The following is an 11,131-nucleotide window of genomic DNA, read 5'->3' as shown; positions in this document are numbered from 1 at the left end:
CTCTTGTGTCTGTCCCCCCAAAACTCAGTGCAGGCTGTTTGCTGTCATCTGCTGGCCCAGCTCTCTGCTTCCCCAGCCCGTTCTAGAAGCTGCCTCTGGAATTTCCACTGGGGAAATGCTGAGTGGGAATTTTTCCTGGAGAACCTGAGCCTGTGTCTGGCAGTGGCTGCCCCTTGGGGCTCCTTTGCCAGATAAGCAGTGATGAAGGATTCATAACTGTGCAGCAGTTGCACCTCCCCATCTCCTCAGAAATCTCCTTTGTGGCCCCTGTTCCAGTAGGGATGTCCTCCTTTCATCTGCCAAGCTTCCAAAACAACCTAAATAGACATAATGGGGTGGGGCTGGGTTGTTTTCTGTGCTGAGGCCTCTGAATGTTAGAGGAGAATCATCTTCTCTAATTGTTTTGCTGTCTAATTAAGGCATTGAAGGACCAAACCCTGGCCATTGCACTCGTGGCTGCAGCACTGCTTGTAAAGAACAAGCCATCAACGTTGTGGGCAGAGTAGACGGGAGGGAGTTGTTGCAGTACAAGCTTTAGAATCACAAATTAGCACTTTGCTCTTTGGCTTTTGGGTGTTTTCCTTTCACACTTCCCTGGCTGTGTCTTTCTTTGCCTTGTACAAAACGCTGCATGAGCTGGGATGGCTCAGCTCTGCTCTGATGTCACATTAAATATTGAAGAGCCTGTCCTGGGGGAGATGCTGCCTTCTGCTCCCCATCTGCCTCTCCTGCAAAGAGCTGCTCGCTTGGAGACTCTGCTCTTCATCCAGGAGACAAATTCCTGCTGCTGCAGGAGCAGTGCCCCAGAAGGGGAGCAAAACACAAAGAATTGGGGAAAACAGCTTGAAAGTAAAGTCTCTCCTTCCTGATCTGAGTGATGCTGGCACTTCTTAGCATGTGGGAAGGGCTCTGCAGCAGTGAGGTGTTTGTGATGTGATCAGGGGCCTGCAGGAAATCCTCCTTACCAAATTCAACAGGTGGGGGGCTGATTTCAGTGCTGATTTTGGGAGGGCTGGGAGCAGTTCTCATCTGCCCAGCAGCAGCAGTTGGGGTCCTGGAATGCTTGTTTGAGGTAAGTTTTGCATGACTGGAGGACCTGGGTGGTTCTGCAGAGGTGGCTGGAGCAGAAGGTGCAGCCCTGGGTGCCCTGAGCATCCCCAGTGCTGGGGGGGAGCTCTTTGATGGGGGTGACAGAGCTCAGGCTGTGTCCCTCCTGTCTGGAGCTGCTTCCCCTGGGAGCTCTGCTGGCACCTCCCTGGTGTTCAAAGCTGAAATTTGGGACCAGTGCCACTGATTTCAAGCAGCACCTACAGAGAGTGCTGGCCTGCTGGAGCAGGATTTTATGGGAATCACATCTTCATAGAATCACAGAAAGGTTTGGGTTGGAAAGGACCCTAAAGCTCATCCAGTTTCACTCCCTGCCATGGCAGGGACACCTTCCACTACCCCAGGTTGCTCCAAGCCCCATCCAGCCTGGCTTTGGACACTTCCAGGATTCCAGGAACAGCCACAGCTGCTCTAGGAATTCCATCCCAGCCCCTCCTCACCCTCACAAGGCAGAATTCCTTCCCAATTTCCCACCCATCTCTGCCCTCTGGCAGTGGGAAGCCATTCCCTGTGTCCTGTCCCTCCAGGGCTTCACTGCAGAGCTCCCCTTGCCTGCCCAGGTGCAGCTCCCTCCCATCTCCACCACTTCTGATATTAAAAACTAATCAAGATCCTGGGATTTAGTGGCCAAGCCTGGAAGCTGCAGCCCCTGGGAGGTGTTGGATGTGTCCCTTCAGAGCTGGGCCGTGCTCTGAGGAGCCCAGCAGGTCCAAGGAGATCCATTCCCATGGGAGAAGGGATGATCCAGCTGCAGGGCACAGCTGCCACTGGGGAGTGAGGAGCTGCTGATTGACCCTGGGAGGGTTTAGCCTGGGGTCTCACACTGGTTTAATCAGTGACTGAGGGCTCTGCTGGTTTTGGAGGTGTTTATCCCCTCTTTTCCCTGTCCTTTGTTGGTGTGAGTTTGTACCTTGACCCCACAAAGGAAAGATTGGACTCAATGATCCTTGTGGGTCCCTTCCAAGTCAGGATATTCCATGATCCTGTGAGATGTTACTCAGAAAACAGAAATTCTCTTACTGAAAACTGCAACAGTTCAGCTGCTAAAAAACCCCAAACTTTACCCAAACAAAGTACACCCTCAAATTAATGCAAACCAACCCCTTCCCTATTGTATTTGTGGGGTGCTCTGGTGAAGGCAGGAATGATGAATGTGACTCCATGTTCTGAGAAGGCTAATTTATTATTTTATTATCTATATTATATTAAAGAATACTAAAGAATAGAGGAAGGATACTTACAGAATGCTAAAAAGATAATAATGAAATCTCGTGACTCTCTCCAGAGTCTGACACAGCCTGGCCCTGACTGACCAAAGAGTGAAAACAACTCCCAGCAGAATCCAGTGAAACAATCACCTGTGGGTAAACAATCTCCAAACACATTCCACATGAGCACAGCACAGGAGAAGCAAATGAGATAAGAATTGTTTTCCTTTTCTCTGAGGCTTCCCAGGAGAAAAATCCTGGGTGAAGGGATTTTTCCAGAAAATGTGAATGCCACACTTGCCCGTGCTCCCACCTGAAAAAGGCATATCCTAAATACATAAATATCTTAAATACTCCCTCCTTTCCCCTCCTGCTTTCCCTGGAGAGAGTGTAAATGCAGGATAAGCCCTGCTTGAGAGGAGAAACCTTCCAGGGGCAGACCCAGCTCATCTCCACCCTGCATCCCCTCTCCCTGCAGCACAGGGTGGATTTCCAGGGTAGCAGTGCTGGGTTTATTTCCCCCCATGATGTGTAACTGGTTAAATCCTTCTCCACGGGAGCCCAGGAGGTTTGTCCCAGGATTCTGAGGAGGATTTGAAGTGAGGGAGGTCCCTGTGCAGGGATTTCTGGCCCATGGATATTGCACTTGCTAAAGAGGCTCTCCCAGAGCACGTCCCTGATCTGCTGTTGATTTTCCAGTGAAGGATTTCTCTTGATAAGAGTTGCTTGGAGGGGGAGGGAGGGAGAGGGAATTCCTTGGCTGTATAACATAGCTCTGTATTTAAAATGGAAATAAAAAAGCAATATGCTGTTTATATATTTCTACTTTTTGCCCAATCCCTGTCTTTGCTTTAATCTGGGTTTCTCTCCCAGTGCTGAGGGTGTTTCTCTGGGGACTGGGGATATTTGGGTAATCCCCAGCACCTGGAGCTCTTGAGCATCTCAGCTGTGACTGTAAGAGCACGTGTCCGACACGGGAGAGTCTGGGGAGCCAAAAATTGGATTATTTCATCATTTAATGGAGAATAACTGCACCTTTTACCTGATTTGGTGCACTGGCAGCATCTGGAGCTGGCTCTGACTTCCTTGGCATCACCCAAACCAGAGATGAGCCCAAATCCAGGTGAATGTTGTCACTGGGGATTCTCTAGGGAGTGAATTTGTTACCTGCCACAGGATCCAGCACCCAGCTGCCAACTCCAACCTCCTGCAACTCAAAGAGGAGCTCACAAGGACACGAGATTGAGGTGAGGCTGGGAATGGTTGTGTGGGTCTCAGAGCAGGATCTGGGACAATCCACAGCCTGCCAGTACATAAATTGCAACATTTATTTGTTGATATTGTGATATTTATATTAATATATTGATATAATAGATACCAATTCCTGTATAATGATCTATTGATATATTATTATATCACTATTGGTATTATTATATTATTATTTGTTGATAATAAAGAAATAATGCACATATATATTAAAATTATAAAAATATGTAATGTTATAAATATATATATATATGAATATATAATGCCAATATTGCAACAATTTTATTGTCCCTGGTCTCCAGCCACTGCATCTCCCCAGGTTCTGTGGGATTCCTCCTCCAGCTCTGACCTTCATCAGCATGAGCTGCCCTAAAGCCATGCTGGTGACCCTCATATAAATCTATATATTAAAAAAAAAAAAAAATCCCAATTCCTAAATGGGCAGAACCCCAGGAACAGGGGGAGCAGTTTGGGTGGTGTTAATTTGGGTGGGTTCCCTCTGATTTTTGGGATGTTTGGTGCTCCCTGCTGTGCCATGGGGTGTGCCAAGAGCAGAGCACTGAACCTGCCCCAGCCCAGGGCTGCTCCCTCCTGCAGGGGCTGGAGAGCCCCAAAACAGGACAGAAAAATGGGTGAGAAGGGGTTGTGCTCAAACGGAGCCCTCAGGGGGTGTGGGGACCCTGGGGATGGGTGCTGAGCAGCAGGAGGGACGTGTTTGGCACCTTCTGGATGTCCCTGCTTGGATTCCTTTTGGATGAGCCTCTGCCAGGTGCCAAGAGCCCCCGTGCAGAGCAGATTTTACAGTGAGAGGGGTTTAAATGTTGGTGGGGAGGGTCAGGGTCAGGTGGGGACGTGTTTCCCTCACATTCCCCACCAGGACACTCGTGGTGCTCTGCCAGGAGCTCTGCGGGAGGATTGAAATGTGAGATGGCCAAAAATTTCATGGATAAAACATCCAAGGAAGAGCCAGGCCCCAGGGATGTGGTGTGTGGGTTTGCCATGGAGGGCAGGGAGAAAGGGATTATTTAGGGTGGCTGCCTCTTCAAACTGATGCTTTTGTCAGTAATTTTCCCTCCTCAATCTCCTGCTTTGGTTTAAGCTAAAAAGGGAGTTGGGATTTTCCTCCCTGCGCTTCCCAGCCCTATAAAGAACTGAAATGTCTTCCTGGAGTGACCCAGGTGTGACAGGGTCTGTCAGATTTCCACGTGCCACTGCAGCAAAGCTGGGGAGAAGGAACCACTTATTCCCTGTCCCCAACTTTTGGGAACCCAGAGATGGACCAGAAGAGAAAGCAGCAGAAACGCTGCAGCCAGCAAAGGGCCAGAAATCTGAATTTTTCCATGTATGAGCCAAAAACCCCCAATTAATTGTAGCTTCTCTTTTTCTTTTTTATTTTTTTTTTCCCCCTTTTAAATGTTCGGGGTGGATTTTGTGTTTGTTTCTGTCCCTGAGCCTTCGCAGGCACCAAAAACTGCTGCTTTTCATGGGGAATTTGATGTGCTGAGAGCCGGTGCCATCTAGGGGACAGAGAGGAGAACAGGGACAGGGAGGAGAACACCAGGACGGGTTCCACTCCCAAAACTCCAAAATCTGCTCCAGCCCTGGGCTCAGAATGGGAAGGTGGTGAGTGCAGGGCTTGACTCAAGCTCAACCAGCCCCAAATCCTGTGTGAAAAGCAGAAATCATGGAATGGTTTTGGTTGGAAGGACCTTAAATCTCCATGGGCAAGGACCTCCCATTGTCCCAGGTTGCTCCAAGCCCTGTCCAACCTGGAGGAATCTTATTAATTTTTTTTTCCATTTTATTAATTTTTTTTGTCCAACCTGGCCTTGGACGCTTCCTTCAAGCAAAAACTTCTGCCCAAAGTCAGGCACCAAAAAAAATCTGTCAGAAAAGGTTTTCATGGAGTGGTTTGCTCCAAGGGAGACAGAGCCCTGCCAGCTCCCTCTCCCAGCTCCAGGCTGGCCTTGGTGTCCTGCAGTGATGTCCCCTCTTCCTGCTGCTCCCCAGGGAGCTGTCCTGTTGTCCTTGAGGAAAGGTTTGGCCAGGAGTGTTTGCTCTGCAGCCCTGCTGGGGAGGGGCCAGAGGTGTTACAGGATCACAGAATTATTTAAGGTGGAAAAGCCCTCTGAGATCATCCAGATCCCCCAGCACTGCCAAGGCCACCACTGACCATGTCCCCAAGGGCCACATCCACATGGCTTTTAAATCCCTCCAGGGATGGGGACTCCACCACTGCCCTGGGCAGCTGTGCCAGGGCTGGACAACCCTTTGCATGAAGGAATTTCCCTAAATATCCAACCTGACCCTCCCCTGGCCCAGCCTGAGGCCGTTCCCTCTCCTCCTGTCCCTGTTCCCTGGAGCACAGCCCGACCCCCCCGGCTGTCCCCTCCTGTCAGGAGCTGTGCAGAGCCACAAGGTCCCCCCTGAGCCTCCTTTTCTCCAGGTACCAAAGGGGAGCCCCCAAAATAAATCTGTTCTCTCACTGCACAAACCTAAACCAGGCTCTCCCCAAACCTTTGGGAAAGGCGGGTGGGAGAGCAGCAGGAGGAAAAGCTGCACTTCCATTATTTGAATAACAAATAAAATCACCAACAAAAATCTGGCAAATGGGTGAGTACAGCCGTGAGCCAGAGCTGCAGGGCTGAGGGCTTTGTGTTGGAGACTTCACCTAAACCACTTTTTTTTTCACTCTTTCCCATTTCAGGTTTTTGAGGTTTTTCCCTAACTTCATCAGCCCCTCTGGAAATCCTTTTGGCAACCACCATGGGCATCTTCAGGGTGGGCAGGAGGGGCTGCAGCCAAAATTTGCTGTCAGGGGCTTCTCTTCCACCTCCTCACCCCCAAATGTCCCCTCCAGCTCATCCCCATCTCCTCAGGGACGCCACTCACACTGGCAGAGCTTGTGGTGCCAAGCGAAAAACTTGTAAACTTTGCTGGATTTCTCCAAAACTAAAGCTGCCAGCAACTAGGGCTCTGCAGGTCCTTAGAGCCCCCAAAGCCACGTTTAATCTGATACCCAGACCCTGGGGAAATGACTTCTTTTTCCCCTGGAAAATGGTATCCCTTTGCGGCCACTCGCCTCGGCTGACCGTGGCCTGCCAAGCTAGAATTGTGCAAACTTTTTCTGGATTTCTCCAGAACTAAAGCTGCCAGAAACTAGGACCCTACAGGTCCTTAGATCCCCCAAAGCCACGTCTAATCTGATACCCAGACCCTGGGGAAATTATTTCTTTTTCCCTTGGAAAATGGCCTCTGTTTGCGGCCACTCGCCCCAGAGCAACGTGGCCTGCCAAGCTAGAAATTTGCAAACTTTACTGGATTTCTCCAAAACTAAAGCTGCCAGAAACTAGGACCCTGCAGGTCCTTAGAGCCCCCAAATCCATGTTTAATCTGATACCCAGACCCTGGGAAAATTACTTCTTTTTCCCTTGGAAAATGGTATCCCTTTGCGGCCACTCAACCTGGCAGACCATGTGGTGCCAAGCTAGAAATTTGCAAACTTTACTGGATTTCTCCAAAACTAAAGCTGCCAGCAATGAGGAGTCTGCAAGTCCTTAGAGCCCAAAAAGTCACCTTTAATCTGATACCCAGACCCTGGGGAAATGGTGGGACTGCTGTGCAGGACATCAGGGGGAGGCTGTGGGCACATCTTGCCCTGATGGAGAAACCCCGGGGGGCCCTCCCAGGTAACCAAAATTTGTAAATCTTTACTAAAAGCTGCCTGTTGTCTGTGCAGGCTCCAGCAGAGGGAGTGTGGCTGCACGGAACAGGATTAAAACATTTCTCTTCAGCAATTCCACCTTTTGGAGATGAATTATTGGGAATGAATTATTAACAATGTCTCCTTTGGATGGCATTTTCCCGTGACATTTCCAATTGCTTCCCCACCTGCTCAAACAGCAAAATGCATTGGGAGCCTTTAAAAACAACCAAAAAGTTTCATTTTATTAATTTTTTTTTAGGCAGGACCAATAAGAAAAAAAGCACCCCAAAATCCTCTCTCAGAGTTTCAAATTAGACGTAAATGGTTAAATTACATCCCAAGGGGATGAGATTGGACCCCAAGGCAAGGGATTCATTTCTGGGAGATCCAGTAAGAAAAAAAAAACACCCCCAAAATCCTCTCTCAGAGTTTCAAATTATAGGTAAATGGTTAAATTACATCCCAAGGGGATGAGATTGGACCTCAAGGCAAGGGATACATTTCTGGGAGATCCAACCCTCTCTTGGGTACCACATTCCCGCCACTTTATTTCTGTTTTCTGGGTGATTCCAGGGAGATTTTCCTTGATGCTCATCAGGGCTGGTTTTGGGAGAGCCTCAGAGGGAAAGCAGGAGATGCCCATGCAGAGAAGGGGATGGGATTTGGGTCACTAAAACCCCTCAGATTTTGTTATTCCTGATCACAGCCACGGGAGCAGCACCCACAGAGATGGTTTGGACACCCCAGGACTGCTCATCCCGAATTTCCCTGCAGGTAAAATCCACCCTTCGAGGTGCTCCTTAAAAGCTGAGAGTGCCAAGGGATTAATTTTATCCATCTGGGCAGGCTCTGCCTGCTGGGAGGGAGAAATGTCAACATCTGTGCTGCAGGGAAGATGCTGGACCTGGAAACACCTCGGAGTTAATGAGATTTCTCCAAATTTGCATATTAATACCGGCGCCTATTACCTCGCCATTAGACTTAATAGGGCTCAATATTAACAATTAATTGTTAATAAAACAGCCATTTGTACATGAAAATGGAATAATAGATCTGGGCACTGCCTTCCTGAAGTGCTGGGAGGATTTTGGTCACCCCTGATGTGCTGCAGGTGCAGGAAACTTTTTTATTTTGTGATTTCTGCTTCCTGGCTTTGTTTAATAATTTTCCTTGGGGTTAATCCCACGTCGCTCCAGCACCGTCCCTGCTCCTCCAAACCCGTGCTGTCCTCTCAGCCAAAGGCAGAAAGCTCCAGTGAGTGCTGAGCTGAGGCACGCTGGCCATTTCCTCCCCTTAATTGCCATTAAATGCAATTAGTCCTTCCCAGCTCGCCCCAGAAGCAGTGTCTCAGCAAGGTCAGCGTGGCCCGCGGCTGGAGAAATGCTGCACCGAGGGTTTTAGCCAGAAGAATAATAATTATTTCAATTATTTCTTCACATGAAAATTGGCGTTTTCCCTTCTGTCCTCCCCAAAACCAACCCAAGCAAGGAATGTGCCCTCTGGCTGCTTGGTGAGTGTCCCAGGAGCTGGGAGTGACTTTCTGCCCCTGTTTTTGCTACCCAAGTTATGAGAGCAGCTCATTTCCCTGGGGAAAAATGGGGGGAATTTCCCCTCTGGAGTTCCCAGACCTGCAGGAGGTCTGAAAGGGAAAAGCTGAAGGTTGCATCCTACAGAAATGGGGCTGGGATGAGACAGAGTGGGGTCAGTTCTGGAGCTCTTGCAGGATTTTGAGGCTCTGCCAAAATTCCTGGAAGAGCAGAGCAAAGGAAGCCCAGGAAGCTCCTTGCCTCTAAAATCACCTTTTCTCCTTCCCTCCTCTCTGCCAGGACATGAACCCGACCTCTGTGCATGAACCAGCTGCTTCCCAGTGATGCCTCGAGAGGAAAAAATCCTTCCCTGTCTCTGCTTGGTGCACAGGAGCTCCTTGCTGTGGTGTTCTCCCAAAGGCAGCCTCCAGGGAAGCTGGAAAAACCCTTCCAGGCTGAAAAAACCCCTCCAGGGAAGCTGGAAAAACCCCTCCAGACTGAAAAAAAAACCCCCTCCAGGCTGTCCCCCACCCCATATCCTCCCTCTGACTCCTCTCCCAGGGCTGGGAGCAGATCTGTGGCTCGGGCACAGATTGTTTCCCTGAAATTCTCCCGGCATCTGGCCCCAGGCTGGTCCTTAGGGGGTGTTTTTCTCCTCGGCTGAATTTGTCTGGGTTTGGAGACTGCAGAATCCGGCGGTTCCTGCAGCAGGGAGTTCTGCAGATCCCGCTTTTCCTCCTCGGAAATTCCGGGTGTGTTTGGTTGAATCTGAGTGAATTCCCCCTCCCCAGGCTCTGCAGGGTTTGTGCATCAGCCCCATCCCACCCTGGCTCGTCACTGCTCTGGAGGGGCCGGGAAAAAACCCACCCGTCATGGGAAAAAAAAGGGAAAAAAAGGAAAAAAAAACCACCCGGAGCTCCTCCAGCACGTCCTGGCCTGGCGAGGAAGCTATTTTCACCAGCCTCCCACACACGCTGCGATGCTCGAGCAGCAAAGGAGGAACCCCAGCGTTAAGCACAGCTTTAACAGCCCTGGTTTAGCTCACCGGTGCTTTCCTTGCAGATGCACTATATTTTTTTTTTCTTTTTTTTTGTGTTTCGGGTTTTTTTGGGTTTTTTTTTTCGGGAACATCTGCCCCAAAAATCCCTGCCCGGAGGTAAATCACTGAGATTTAAAGGTGTTTTTCCCAGACTCAGTCCTGGGATGAGATTCCCACCTCGCTCCCGGAGCGCTGAGCGTCGGGAATCGCTTCCCGAGCCTGCCAACAGCTCCACAGCCACATCCCCCCTCCGAACCCATCCCGAGGGATGCAGGATGGGCCCCGCACTGTCCATGCCCCCGGGGAGGCAGCAGAATTCCCCAGGGAATCACCCTTGGGAACAACCAGTGTAGGAGATGGCTCTGCCCCGCATCTTCCACCCCAGGAGGAGCGAACTGTGACTGATGCCCTGGGTGGAAATATCAGAGTGATCCCAGCTCCAAAGTCCCCACGGAACATTTGGTGGGAAGTGGATGTGGATCTCTCCATGTTCTTCCCCGATTTTTAAATTTTTTTTTAAATGATCTCGGTTTTCTAGGGTTAGGAAAGCCTCATCTTTAGGGATCTGCCTCTCCCCTGGTTGTTTGCTGCTCCTCAGCACGGAACTGAAGGAACGTGGGACCCGCTACAAGCCAGGAGGGCAGGAAAAATGCAGGGAACGAGGGAAGAAACCCTCTCCTGTAAAATAATAATTTTAAAAAATCCTCTTTAGGGATCTGCCTCTCCCTGGTTGTTTGCTGCTCCTCAGCACGGAACTGAAGGAACGTGGGACCCGCTACAAGCCAGGAGGGCTGGAAAAATTGATTGAAAGAGGGAAGAAACCCTCTCCTGTAAAATAATGATTTTTAAAAATCCTCTTTATTGATCTGCCTCTCCCCTGGTTGTTTGCTGCTCCTCAGCGTGGAGCTGAAGGAACGTGGGACCCGCTACAAGCCAGGAGGGCAGGAAAAATGCAGGGAACGAGGGAAGAAACCCTGTCCTGTAAAATAATCCTTAAAAAAAATCACGGGGAAGGGCGCCTTTCCCCGTGCCTGCCCTCCTTGCTGGGCTCCAGGCTGCTTCTCCTGCCTCTCAGCGCTCCAAGGCATCTCCTCAACTTCCAGCCTTTCCCTCCAGATCCTCACACGCTCATTCCCATGGCTGCAGGACGCAGCCTGGACCCCCCAGCCCCGCTTTTTGCTGCTCCCTGGGGCTCGGAGGGAGCCGGGGACCATCTGGGTCCCTGCCCGGCACCGGCGAGGGGAGGGCGGTAGGAGGGACCGGCGGGGCGGGGAGGGGA

The sequence above is a fragment of the Passer domesticus genome, chromosome 4, assembly GCF_036417665.1.
Source record: "Passer domesticus isolate bPasDom1 chromosome 4, bPasDom1.hap1, whole genome shotgun sequence".
In the NCBI taxonomy this organism is placed as follows: domain Eukaryota; kingdom Metazoa; phylum Chordata; class Aves; order Passeriformes; family Passeridae; genus Passer; species Passer domesticus.
The sequence above is the reverse complement of the archived record's forward strand: the minus strand, read 5'-3'. Positions refer to the sequence as shown.